This window comes from Lacerta agilis, chromosome 6, assembly GCF_009819535.1.
Source record: "Lacerta agilis isolate rLacAgi1 chromosome 6, rLacAgi1.pri, whole genome shotgun sequence".
Lineage (NCBI taxonomy): Eukaryota > Metazoa > Chordata > Lepidosauria > Squamata > Lacertidae > Lacerta > Lacerta agilis.
In genome coordinates, this window is record NC_046317.1 from 50,640,523 (window position 1) to 50,652,943 (window position 12,421).

General features: G+C 43.5%; 1 long non-coding RNA gene across 1 annotated transcript; it reads right to left on the bottom strand.

Moving 5' to 3' along the window:
* Positions 1 to 1,162: 1,162 nt before the first annotated feature.
* On the bottom strand, positions 1,163 to 11,005 carry LOC117047788. The gene is made up of 3 exons (XR_004426772.1): positions 10,892 to 11,005; positions 8,178 to 8,316; positions 1,163 to 1,197 (listed from the first exon to the last, which is right to left on the bottom strand). It is a non-coding gene; the product is annotated as an uncharacterized LOC117047788 (long non-coding RNA).
* Positions 11,006 to 12,421: the final 1,416 nt, after the last annotated feature.

Sequence of the window (12,421 nt, forward strand, 5' to 3'; positions counted from 1 at the left end):
GACAGTGGCTGAAATGCTTTTGTCAAGAAGAAAACACGATTCCCCCCTTTTATATAAAAAAGAAAGCTTTTGAATAGAACAGAATGTTCATTTCCCTTGCAATATGAGAAATGCTTGATGCAAACTTTTAGTTTTCCATAAAACTACTGTGCTGGAAATCAAGCGCTGAAAATACTTTGCAGAACAAAAACACAAGTGGGTTTTTAGATTTTTTCTAAAAACAAAAACAAAAAACAAAGACATGGGAACCTGTTCTTCCAAAGATGTCTCTGCTTATTTTTGCAATGCTTGTCAAAGAGAATATTCATTTCCTCAGCCAGTTGTAACATCCATATGCACCTTATGGGCATCTGCCCGATTAGGATCACATCCTCCTGTCTAATTGAGCTCCATTCCTCACTTTCTTTGTCTATCAGGGCCAAACTAGACATTGTTGAAGAGAACATGAAGTTCCCAACCTCTATCATTATACTGCAGGACTGCCTTTATCCACTATATGGCACCTACCTATTATTTGGGGGTGTTATTATGGCTATAATTACTGTCACTAGATGCTGTGGACAAACACCAAGCATTGGTGCAAAGAGGCTTTTGATTGATGGAACATAATGGAATAGGCCATCTTTTGAGGAATTTAGGGGCCCAAGGCAGTCTGCCATTACTGGCTTTTCACAAACATCCACTGTGCTCTGACACCTCCAAGAATACAGCTAACACAGTGTGGGAACTAGTGTTCTAGCTGCTCAGCAGTGATGTCAGTGCAGAGAGTATAAGCAGGCAGCTTCAAAACAAGGCCTAGAACAAAGTCTTGTGGTGCTCCCATTTTTCATAATGAAATTGAATTTGGATTGCTATTTGCTTTCTCAGAAGATTGTTGTTTCCCCTTTCTCAAGTATCGTTATGCTTCACCCCCCCCAAAAAAAAACAGAGACAGAAATTTGCATAAGATGCATATGCTGATTTACATGCATAGATGCAAATCTAGAAATGTTTATTATAATTTAAACAATAATATAATGCATGCAATCATAGTGTGACCTATGTGTCTATCTGGTCTGCTGTCCAGGGGCAAACTTTCTTCTGCTTCTTCATCATTAAACCAGACTTGGACAGCACAGATCTTCAAATAAAGGATGTCTTCCAACAGAGGACTGTGTTGTTGTTGTTGTTGTTTGGTAAAGTAAGACACATGACACCCTAGGTGGAGTGGGAAGCAGAGGGATGGATTCAGCTGTCACATTTTATTAGCAGAAGCCAGTGCAACAGGGCGTTCCCCCATCTCTTCCCTCTGCCTCTTCAGATGGACTAGCATGTGGGGGGGGGGGGTGAGGGGAGATTTTCTTTGCCCAACAGAACTATATCTTTAGTGCTATGATGGATCTTCTGTAATATCAATATGATACTATGGATTGTATTCAGCTAAGTCCTACTCAAGTTTGTTGGCATCCATCTGTCTCAAGAGACAATGGAGTGCACCTCAGGGGTGAAGTCAAACCACTGCATTAGCAGCACTGGAGTGACCTCCCTGGGGCGCAAGCCTGGGCAGTGTGTATGGAGGTCCTGGGCTGCCCAGATAACAAGACCTCCCTCTTAGCCTTGCTGATGTGGTCCAAAGGACAGCAGAACAATATCTTTGGCACCAGCTTGGCTGTAGTTGTAAGGAGGAGGTATACAAGACACCATACAACCATCACATAGACTTCACTCTGGATTTGTGTAGGGTTTACTTCTTAGCCTTTTCTTTTCCTGGAGAGGTCCTGCAAGGGAGTGAGTATGGGTTTTTCCTGAGGGTCTACTCCTGAAGCCTTTCTCATGATGGATTATAGCTGCAAGGCAGCAGAGGTTCAGGATCAGAGTTTTGCTTCTCCTACATGGGCTACCTTCCCAGGTTGACAAACCCCATCAGCCTCCCACTCCCCTTTACATCACAAGCAGAAACTGCCTCCTTGACCATTGGACCCACTGTTGGTGTCTGCTCAATCTGCCAGAGCCTGTCTTCATGTGCATGGGAAGTCCCTAACTCACTGAGGATTTGAGAACCATTGGCTCCTTTCACTTCGTTTAGCTGGCCAGTCGAAGCCATTCACGGGGTGTGGCTGATGTCACATGGTAACAGCTTCTAGGTACTGCAGGTGAGAGCTAATTGCAGACTGGAGACCAGAGGTGGACAAACTGCCACAGAAAGAGAATGGTGTGCCCTCCACCAGAGGTGCTACCCTCCTCTTACACATGAAACTACTAAATTAGTCATGATCATTTCAGTGGGTCTACCCTGAGTAGGCCTAGCATTCCTATGAAGAACACAGCCTGCTCCAATTAACACATTCCAACTGCTAATGGAAACATTTTGAACTGCTGATAAAGTACTACAGCTGCGGGGCAATTAAATCTCCCAATATATATGTACTAGTCCAGGCATAGGCAAACTTGGCCCTTCAGATGTTTGGGGACTACAACTCCCATCATCCTTGACCACTGGTCCTGTTCGCTAGGGATGATGGGAGTTGTAGTCCCAAAACATCTGGAGGGCTGAGTTTGCCTATGCCTGTACTAGTCTGAGCACTATAGGGTTAAATCTAGAACCTAATCATTATGGGCTGGAGCCAAACCTCATCCTTAAACTTTTATTTCCAGTTGTTTTTCATTTCTGCCCAGTGTTATTTGAGCAATGAGCAGATTGCCTTTTATTATCCCGGCAATAAAGGGAACCAGCACTTTATGTATACATAAAAGGAGTTCCAATACAAAAAAAGATAATCTTTAACCAACCAAACACACAGCCTTCCAACTTTTAAACTGGTAAAGAATAGGCACTTGTAGAGTGAAGGAATACAATAAACAAAAGGCAGAGTCAAGCCTCCAGCAATGTAGAACAATAGAGGGGGCTGGGCAATGGCCCTAGCAGTATCCAAATGTGTCCCTATATCTGTCTGTAAAATGGTGAAGGATAGGTCTCCTTCTTATTCTCTACAGGGCATCACCAAATGGTGTTCATGGGGCTGCAAAAGCCTTTCCTGGTGCCTGCAGGGTACCCCCCTCCTGAAATTAGACTTAAAGGAAGTGTCAATAGAATAGGTTGCGAGGGGAGTGCTTGGTTGCTGTGGGTGCGCATTTGCCCACAACAGTTTCTTTGGTTTGCAAATGAGCCCACGAGTCTGAAAAGGTTGGCAACGCCTTCTCTGTAGAGACACCTCCACCTGCTTTCTGCTGCATGAAGGGGCATCCTCCGCAACCCAGTGCCCTGAAACACAGTGATGCAATTAAGCAACGTTAGACTCTGGGTGTGATGGATTTAATAGAGGGACCCTGGGCCTCCCTCTATGGATGGTACTGTGTATTACTTTGATTATTTAGAAGTATGGGAAGCAGAGTTTGCCTTCCCCACCCATTGTGCTGTGTGAAGCTCTGGACACTTGTCCCAAATGCCTGTGGGGAACCAGCAAGCAGAATTTGAGCACAAGAGCAATTTCTCCCTCCTGTGGTTTCCCGCAACTTGCATTCAGAAGCATTTCTGCCTCCAAATGAGGAGGCAGAGCATAGTCAGCATAGCTAGTAGCCACTGATAGCCTTGTCCTCCATGAGTTTGACTAATCCTCTTTAAAAGCCATCCAAGTTGGTGCCCATCATTGCCTCCCATGGGAGTAAGTTCCATAGTTTAATTATGTTCAGCATGAAGATGTGCTTTCTTTTACCTGTCTTTTTACCTCCTTCTAGAAACAGCAAGCTATTGAGGTTTGGTCCTTGTCCTAACCGTCCCATTCCCACCCACCCCAATTTGATAGATCAGCTTAAGTCAGGGCCACCTTACCCATAGGCACTAGGGGTGCAGGGCACCCGGGCGCCGGGCTCTCAGGAGCACGAGGCCAAGAGTCCAGGGCCCGAGAGTTGAGTCCAGGGAAGAGCCCACCTGTTGGTCGGAGCACCACGGCAGGCTCTTCTACTGCGGGCGGCGCTGCGCCACGAGTTCGGGGGTGACCGAGCCAGCGAGATGCTAAAGTGGGTGGCTGGCTCCGCCCTCCTGTGTGCCTGGGACTGGGCAACTGGGGGGGGCATCGGGTGGATCTTTGCACCCCAGTGCCGCATATGCTTAAGACAGCCCTGGCTTAAGTGATGCAGGGTGAAAGCTCAGAGCATAGCAAATCATCACCTAGTTTCCAGCAGTTTGTTGCCATGTTGGTTTCAGGCCATTAATTTCTCCCATTGCCCATATCCTTCTCAGTGTGTCCTTGGTGGGTCATCATGACTTTTTTTCTGATTGCTTGGTAATAGCTGTGTTTCTCTCATTGTTCCTTACAGCGTGAATTCAGTTTTTGGGGCCAGGCATAAAGAGCTCTTCCCAATGGGGCTCCAAACAACTTCATTGTTATGCTGGCCACCCTCCTGCTCCCGCTCCCCATTCCCAAGCCCTTGTCTATGGAAAGTAGCACAGATAAAATGTTGCAAGAGGGCCTTGAGGTTTAATCCCCCCACCAAAAAAAAAAGCTTGCCTGAAGGAAACTGTGGAGATGGAAGGCTTGATAGGAACACTGTCAAACAAAAGAAATGGGTGGCACTCTGTTCTTAAGAATGCTTTGGGAACAATGTGTGTCCTCATTTACAGAGGACAGTCCTCAATTTGGAGGAGCAAACAAATATCCTGAGAAGGGTGCTGATCTCTGGAAAACAATAAGCCTAGTAGCGGACACAAAAAATAAAAACAGATGAGGCCCCCTCCCCTGACAAAAATATAGGCAGTGTCTATCCCTGGGAAATAGTGACAGTTTTCCCTCCTCCTCCCTTTTCCTCTTCCTCTTCCAATTTGTATACTGCCCTTCATCCAAAGATCACAATGTAGTTCACAACATAACAATACAAAATGGGAATGCAAAATACATAATAAAAACAAAAACCAATAACTCTCAGAAACATATTTAAAAGGACATAGAAGCTCTGCCAGACAGCACGAGGATGCAATGCCAGCAGATAAGTATGCCTTCTTTGCTGCCTTCACTGACACTAGGTGGGCTTGATGATGAACTCACACCAGTGTTTGACTGCATTCTCCTGAAGTTTCCTTCCATTCCTGTTTGAGCTGTCTACCAGCTTGTTTCCTCGCCCTAAGCTCTGGGCTCCACAAAGCGGGAGAGGGCACTTTGGAGTCATCGTGTTAATGACCCGAGCCATTTAGATGTTCCAGACCAGGGTTTTGACAGGGTGCCAGTCATATCAGCTGGGAAATCCCCCAGAACTCTCTGGAAACTCATTGTATCCATCAGCATCTGAGGGTGGGCCATCCTAAAAGGTACCCTGCCTCTGCAGAGCGAAAAGGTACTGAAAGACTAAATCTCAACAGGAAGTGATCTGACCATGATAAGGGACTGATTCCCCACTCTCATATTACCCTCTTCCTTCCCCAATTGAGAAAACAAGGTCCAGAATGTGACCTGCAACATCCGTTGGGGCAGTGACATGTTGGGGCAGCCCCATGATCATCATGGCAGCCATAAAGTTCTGAGCTACCCCAGAACCAGTCACCTCACCATGAATGTTGAAGTCCCCCAAAACAAACAAACTGGGAGACCTTTACATCACCTAACCCTTCTAGGACAGGTGGCAAAGCCCTGATAAAACAATGAAAGCACCTTAGAAATAATTCCAGTTCAGATGAAGTTCAGGCAACTGCAATGTAATAAGAGACAAAACTGGATTCAGCCAGGCTCAGACTGCATTCAGCCATGTGACTTAAATATATTTCTTAGAGGCCCTGTAGGAGCTTGCTTTAAAACAACAGCACCATATATTGCAGATACAATGATTTGGTTGGACTTACTACATGAATTACATCAATCGCCTCGATCACCACAAGGGTTGTGAAGCTCTAGCACAGAGACGTTTTGTGAGATTCTGTCAACACTAGGGGAGGGGTGGGAAATTCGATTCAGTTCACACTTAAAGCTGAATCTACCCATTCGCACTTTCTGAAACAACACAAGAACCAAAACAGCCACCCTTCAATATTCACTTCTCAATTATGCAGGGTAGCTCTCCAGCTAACTAGTGTGTACAAAATTCAGACATGCGGGTAAAGTGGATGTAAAAATGCATATATTAGTAAAATAGCATAAAAATGCATTATATTTGCGGAAATTGCATAGAAAAATATGTATATTAGGATAAATGCACATTAAAATGTTGATGACAAGGACTTCAAAAAACAAAACAAAAACAAAAACAACCCACAAACTGATATGGAAATGTGGAAAACTGAACTTAAGATTGGAAACATAAGAAACTGACAGAATCGAAAACTGACAGATCCTCCCATCCCTAGTCAACACACATGCCCAAGTCCAATAAATGCAAAGGTTTTATTTATGATTCATTATTACATCATGTTTTTTTCACTTGAATTTCATCTCTCTCTAAAATGGGTGCGTTACAAAGATATTTACCAAGTTATTAGGCAGTGGCATAGCATGGGGTGTGTGTCCCGGGGAACATTTTTTCTTTAGGGGCCACGACCAGGGGGTCCCATGACAGACTCTCTCATCAGAGTCTGAATTGGCCCAATGCTGCCAGTTGCAGCTCCACTCCCGGGTCCAGCCTGACGCAGGGGCAGAGAGAGGAGAGTCAGGGCAATGCTGCTACCCACTGTCTCAGCTCCACCAGGAGGCGCTAGTCTGCACTCTGCTGCTGATATGCTCACTAAATCAAGCGCCAAAACTTTCAAAGCATCTGTTGGCAAAAGCAGCGTTATATCACTACAATGCAATATTTTCATTTACAAAAAACAAAAATGCAGTTGCTCAAATAATTAGGATATATTTTTGGTAGAAGGTGAAATAATGGGAACATAGCTTGTGTGATTGGAAGGTGAAAGAAAGAGACAATGGAGAGCAATGTGTTATATATATCTCAAGTATCTCTTGTGAAACCATCCTTGGGTTACATGCCTGTGCACACTTCCCTGGGAGTAAACTCCAAGGAACACAATCAAGCTTGCTTCTGAATCGCCATGCAGAGTATTGCCTTCTCAATAATTGATAACACCAGCATTTCCTCATGTAATTAGATGTATTCACATAGGATTTTTCTTTACAGCATCACCATATTTATTAATCTACTCTAGGCTGTTTACTCTGAAGCTTCGGGCAAAACCATGAACACCGATACAGAGTATGTACAACAAGGAACATGTCTTGCCTTAGTCCATGGTATCTTCAGCAGCCTCACTGTGTGGTTTGCTAGATAGAGACATTGTGGTTCAGTAGGTTCAGCTCAGGGACTTTTCCTCTTCCCTCTTCTGTTTGCTCCTTTTAAACGCTAAATTCTACAGATGCTTAGAAGTTGCTCCTGCTGCGGGAAGTAACAAACTAATAAACATAAGCCATGCAAATTAGGGGCACAAATCCAAAAGACCTTAAAGTCTTTGCAAATGGAGGTGTGTCAGAATCTTAGCTTTCTTTCTCGAATCTCTGTTACATTGCAGGCCACCTTGAGTTCCTTAGATGAAAAGGTGAGAAATAAATGCAACACATACTTACATACCTGTACATACCAGAGTGGAACAGTGCAAGGAAGAGTGTTATTATTTTACTAAACATGTAGTAGATCAGCCTTTAGCGATTTGCTTACATGGGTTTTAAGCTCTCTGGCTTGTCTTCTTGTATTTTGCACAGTGCCTCACATAGCATTGACACTAATAAAATGTTAAATGCTCAGAGTAATATTAGCAGCGACAACAATGCTTTTAATTACTTCACAGCACCAATTCCTTCTATTCCTTTGCTAATTCTAATAGACAGCAGTGCTAGGGAAACCTCACTCCTGCCCCATTTTAACCTCATTCCTACTCTTGTGGGAGCTATCTGGAAACGTTTGCTCTACAGCAAGGATGGCTAAGTTTCTGGATGATTTTGTGGAAGGCACAAAGCCATTAGCAGATGGAGAGGTCTTGTGGGATTGGGTTGTTTGCCCAGGTCCCATTTGCAAGCATTTGCTCAAAGGTTCCCACCTTTGCAAGCACCATTGATTCAAAACACTGCTCCAGAAACCCCTATTTGGACTGGGGGATATTCTGTGGCAAGTCTCCACTAAGCTCTACCACGTGGCTTTATAGAGCCCACTTTAATACACCTGTGACATTACCAACACTTGTGCTGTGTATGAATCAACAGACAAAACACCGAGGATCCTACCTCAGGGCAGGGATTCTGATTTGATTCTGAATGTTCTTTGAGTGAAAAATCTTGCTGGAGATTTAAGCAGCTGCTTTCTCTTAAAACTCTTCTTGGCCAACCTCATATTAGTCATGATTTAATCCCACAGTGTTGTTTCCTTGGTGAACAGATACAGTTTGTCATTACTAAAGCAAAAGAATTGCTAAGGGAGCTGTAAAGGTCACATCCTTAGCTTTCTGAATGAAGATCAGCCCGAATTGATCACCCCCCTATAGTGATGATCGACATCAGTCTTTTTAGTAAATTACATTCTTGCACTTCATTTGTAACACAGTTGACCTGGTAAATGGTTGCAAAACAATATGGAAGCTTTTCTCAGAAGAAAATGTTTAAGAACCACTTAAGGTCATTATATTTGGCACAGTATTAAACCTAAGTTTATGTGTTGGTGTGTAAGGTATCTAAAGCCATGTCTGTCTGTCTGTCTGTCTGTCTGTCTGTCTGTCTGTCTGTCTGTCTGTCTGTCTCTCTCTCTCTCTCTCTCTCTCTCTCACACACACACACACACAGAGAGAGAGAGAGAGAGAGAGAGAGAGAGAGAGAGAACTGTAGAGTTGGAAGGGACCCAAATCCCTCTGCAATGCAAGAAAATATATATATTTGGAAAACAGTTTTGTTGGAAGAACTATGTTGCAGGCAAGTTCTTGGACTCCACATGTCAAAGGCTAAGAGGAATGAAAATTCCAAACTGGGAACAAATATCTGCAGCCCAGTGGAGCATTGGATTTTAACATTGTACCACACAAGCCTAATCTTGTACGTATTCCCACTGCCCTTTTACTGAATAGCTATACTTTTACGACAGGTTTAGAGGTGCTTCAGAAATTTAGAAAAACCAACGAACAAAACACTGCCATTTCCTCTTTAGCATTGCTACTATTTATTTTGCTTCCGAATGCAAATTCTGACAGTAAAGGCTGTTAAAGCAGCAGCACCAACAGTTTTCACAGAGCTATCTCATATGATACACACAATTCAGCTGCTCAGAAAACAAATGGCAAAATCCATCTTGGATGCATTTTCAGGAGTTGCACAGGTTCACACCCCGCAGGATTGTGTTTGCAGCACAGGGATATTATTTACTGTAGCAGCTGAAATTCAGGTAGTCTTTTACACCACCATCACACACATACGCTTATTTGCAAGCCCACGGAGAAAGACAGCAGTGTGAATCAATCAGTGTGCTATCAGTAGTGCTGAGTTGGAAGAGGGAATATGTTTCATGAACATTTTTGCTTCCCTGCGAAATGCACCCCCTTGGAGGTGATTAATTGCACTTCTTTGCAAAAGGGTCCAGAACTTTACAAAGGGGGCAGGTGCTGGGGAGAAGGATGGCAGCTGGCTGATGCCATCTTCCCCCATCCAGTCACTTATTGTGAATAAGAATATACATTTCCATAAATATCCTGTCCCAACAGGTCATGCACAGATGCATCGCTAGAGTCGAACTGATGTACTAAAAAGTCTCGTTGTGTTGCCTGGACAACAGATTCACATTCCCTTCATCACTATTCAGAATGAAGGCAGTCTGAGGGCTTTGTTTACTCTTGATGAGTTAATCACGTAGCTAAAACTGATCAATACGTAGTGGCATAATGTGATCGTGTTCACCACATAATTCCCTGATAGGCTGGGATAACAAAACGAAGAGGGAAGAAGGCCTAAAAATGTTACTGAAGAAGCAGTATATCAGCGCTTAATTATCACTAAAACACTTTCTGGTTGTTTTGTTCAATGAAATGAAAGTATAGTGCTATAATATCATATTACTATTGTGTTACAGTGCTATAACACTATGCCACACTAGAGTTATGGTGCTGTAGTACTCTATACAATTGTATCCAGAAAAAAATATTTCAGTATTAATGAAAAATTGATTATTATTTTTAAGGATCATAGAATTATTTTTAAGGATCCACCAAAACTGTTATAATGAATGTGTGCTGAACTGTGAGATTTACATTCCTGATAAGTCACTACCCTCATCAAAACCTCATCCCTTTAAAAATATGGTAGTGCTATAGGCATCTATACCTGCAGAGATACCGGTAACTCTACTGTTTTTCAGACTTTCTGTGGTATAAGAAAAGGTAGGAGTAGCACAGGGAAAATACTGGATGATGACTGGATGATAGAATCATGTGGATGTTCCACAAAAGGTTCCTTGAAGAAAGCATGGCAATTCCACACTAAATTCCTAGAGTTGGAGCACTCAGGGCACAAAAACCCAGCATAACCTACACCACCCACTCTTTCAGAGAACTACTTCACTCTTGAAAACCCTCCAAGTGTTCTACCCTGCACACAATGATGGGATGGGTGTGGCCAAGGGCACTAGCTAGTTCTCTTCCATTGCTTCTCTTCTGTTGCTTCCCTGTGCCCCCCCCCCTGCACATGTCTGTAATGGGGAGTCTGCTGCACTCATGTAGGCTCCCTGCATGAGTGCATAATCTAGAACTCTGTAGGATCAGGGTTTTAAATTGTAAGGAAAGCCTATGTGAGTACAACAGTTTCCCACAGCTCTCGCCCTTCCTCAAACACAGGAAGGGCGGCAAGAATGGGCCTTATAGCATGACAGAAGGGGCAGGGCTACGGCACTCATCTCCACCAACCTTCATGTGATATCTCACACTTCTGGCACCACCTCATATTTACCTGGATGACTGCCTTACCTGCGGCATTCCTGCTTTTTTCTCTAATAGCCATGTGGATCAACAGAGAATGAAGTATCCTATTGTCTGGGTGGTGGAGACAGGAAGTTTTGAATCAGCTCTAATTCTGACCAGTTTGACTGTGAGTCCTGGAAGATCTGCTCCCTGCCTTGCAGGCCTTTTCACCTGGCCTGGGAGGGTGGGACCCTGATTGACCCCAGCTACTAAAACTGAGGCTGTTAAAGAGAACAGAGACCATATTGGTTGTCTCTTAGTGCAGACCCAGGTCATTGAGCCTGAGCTTCCACAGCTGCCACCTGCCATGAACCACCATTGGCAGGACTGGCAGAAATAACAAGCATATGTGTTCTATGCTTAGGATAATATTTTATTCTCATGCTAATTATCCTATTTTAAATGTGCATTTTATGTTTGGCTTCCTTTCATAATGTTTTCTTAAATGTGCATAATGCAGTTGACCTTCTGTGTAATACTTTATTTTGAAATCTTTAAGATACTATTTTAGGTTCATGTTAATTAAGTTGCTTTGAATGTATACTTCATGTTTGACTGTAATGTTTTATTCTGGATTGTTTTATGTTTTAATGTAGATTGTAAACCGCTTTGAAATGAATGAATAAATAATTCTGGTGGTTGCAAACTCTATTTGGATGTAATATTTATGGGAAAGCTATATGCTTAAAGGCAAATGCGTATACTGTATAACAATGTCCCAATGGACATTTTGTTTTCTTAGAGTCAGATCCAGGAGGCTGCACAGTTGTTGTTTTAAGTGGAGAAGAAGCAAGGGGAGTGTGCTCAATCCTTTCTGCACACACTATTTTATGCCTCAAATTTTCTCCCCAGATGTTTTCCACATCTGCAGTCAGGAGAGCCAGCTTGGCCCCATGACTGTGGGTGCCTGGGGATGTGGGTGCTATGCAGTGTGCATGCCCCTGGCACCAAAATTTGTGGGTGCCCAGTCCCTTCATGGGGAGTGTTGTGGGTGCTTGGGCACCCAGGGCTCCAGGGAGCTGACACCTGTTTGCGGTTGTAAAAGCCATGCAAAGGTGGAAAGAAGCATGTTCAAATCTGGAGTTGTAAGAATGGTGGACAAAGAAAGGGTCTTGCGTACACATCTTAACAGATCTTAGCAGCAGCCCCCCAAGCTTCCTAAAGCTGGTTTACTGCACAAAAATGTCCCTCAGGACATCATTACACCAATTTTGTGTGCAACGTATTGTTTGCTGCTTAGCTTATCTGCTGCTTGGAACAAAGGCCAGTTTTCTCATTCAGTGTTTCATATCCAGTCCAGCGTGATGCTGATCCGCTATAACATAATACTGAATTTTCAAAACTGATTTGTCTTGACTTTGCATCACCTTCTTCCTCCACTTTTCTCACCTCTAACCTTGGTGATAACGCAAAAGATTATTGGGCGGCTGCTGCTGTATATAAGCAAACAGCAAGTAGGGGGAAAGAAAAGGATGCTGCTGTTTCTGAAACCAAAGCAGGAACTAAGTGCCTCGACAAACAAATCCAGACAGTCAT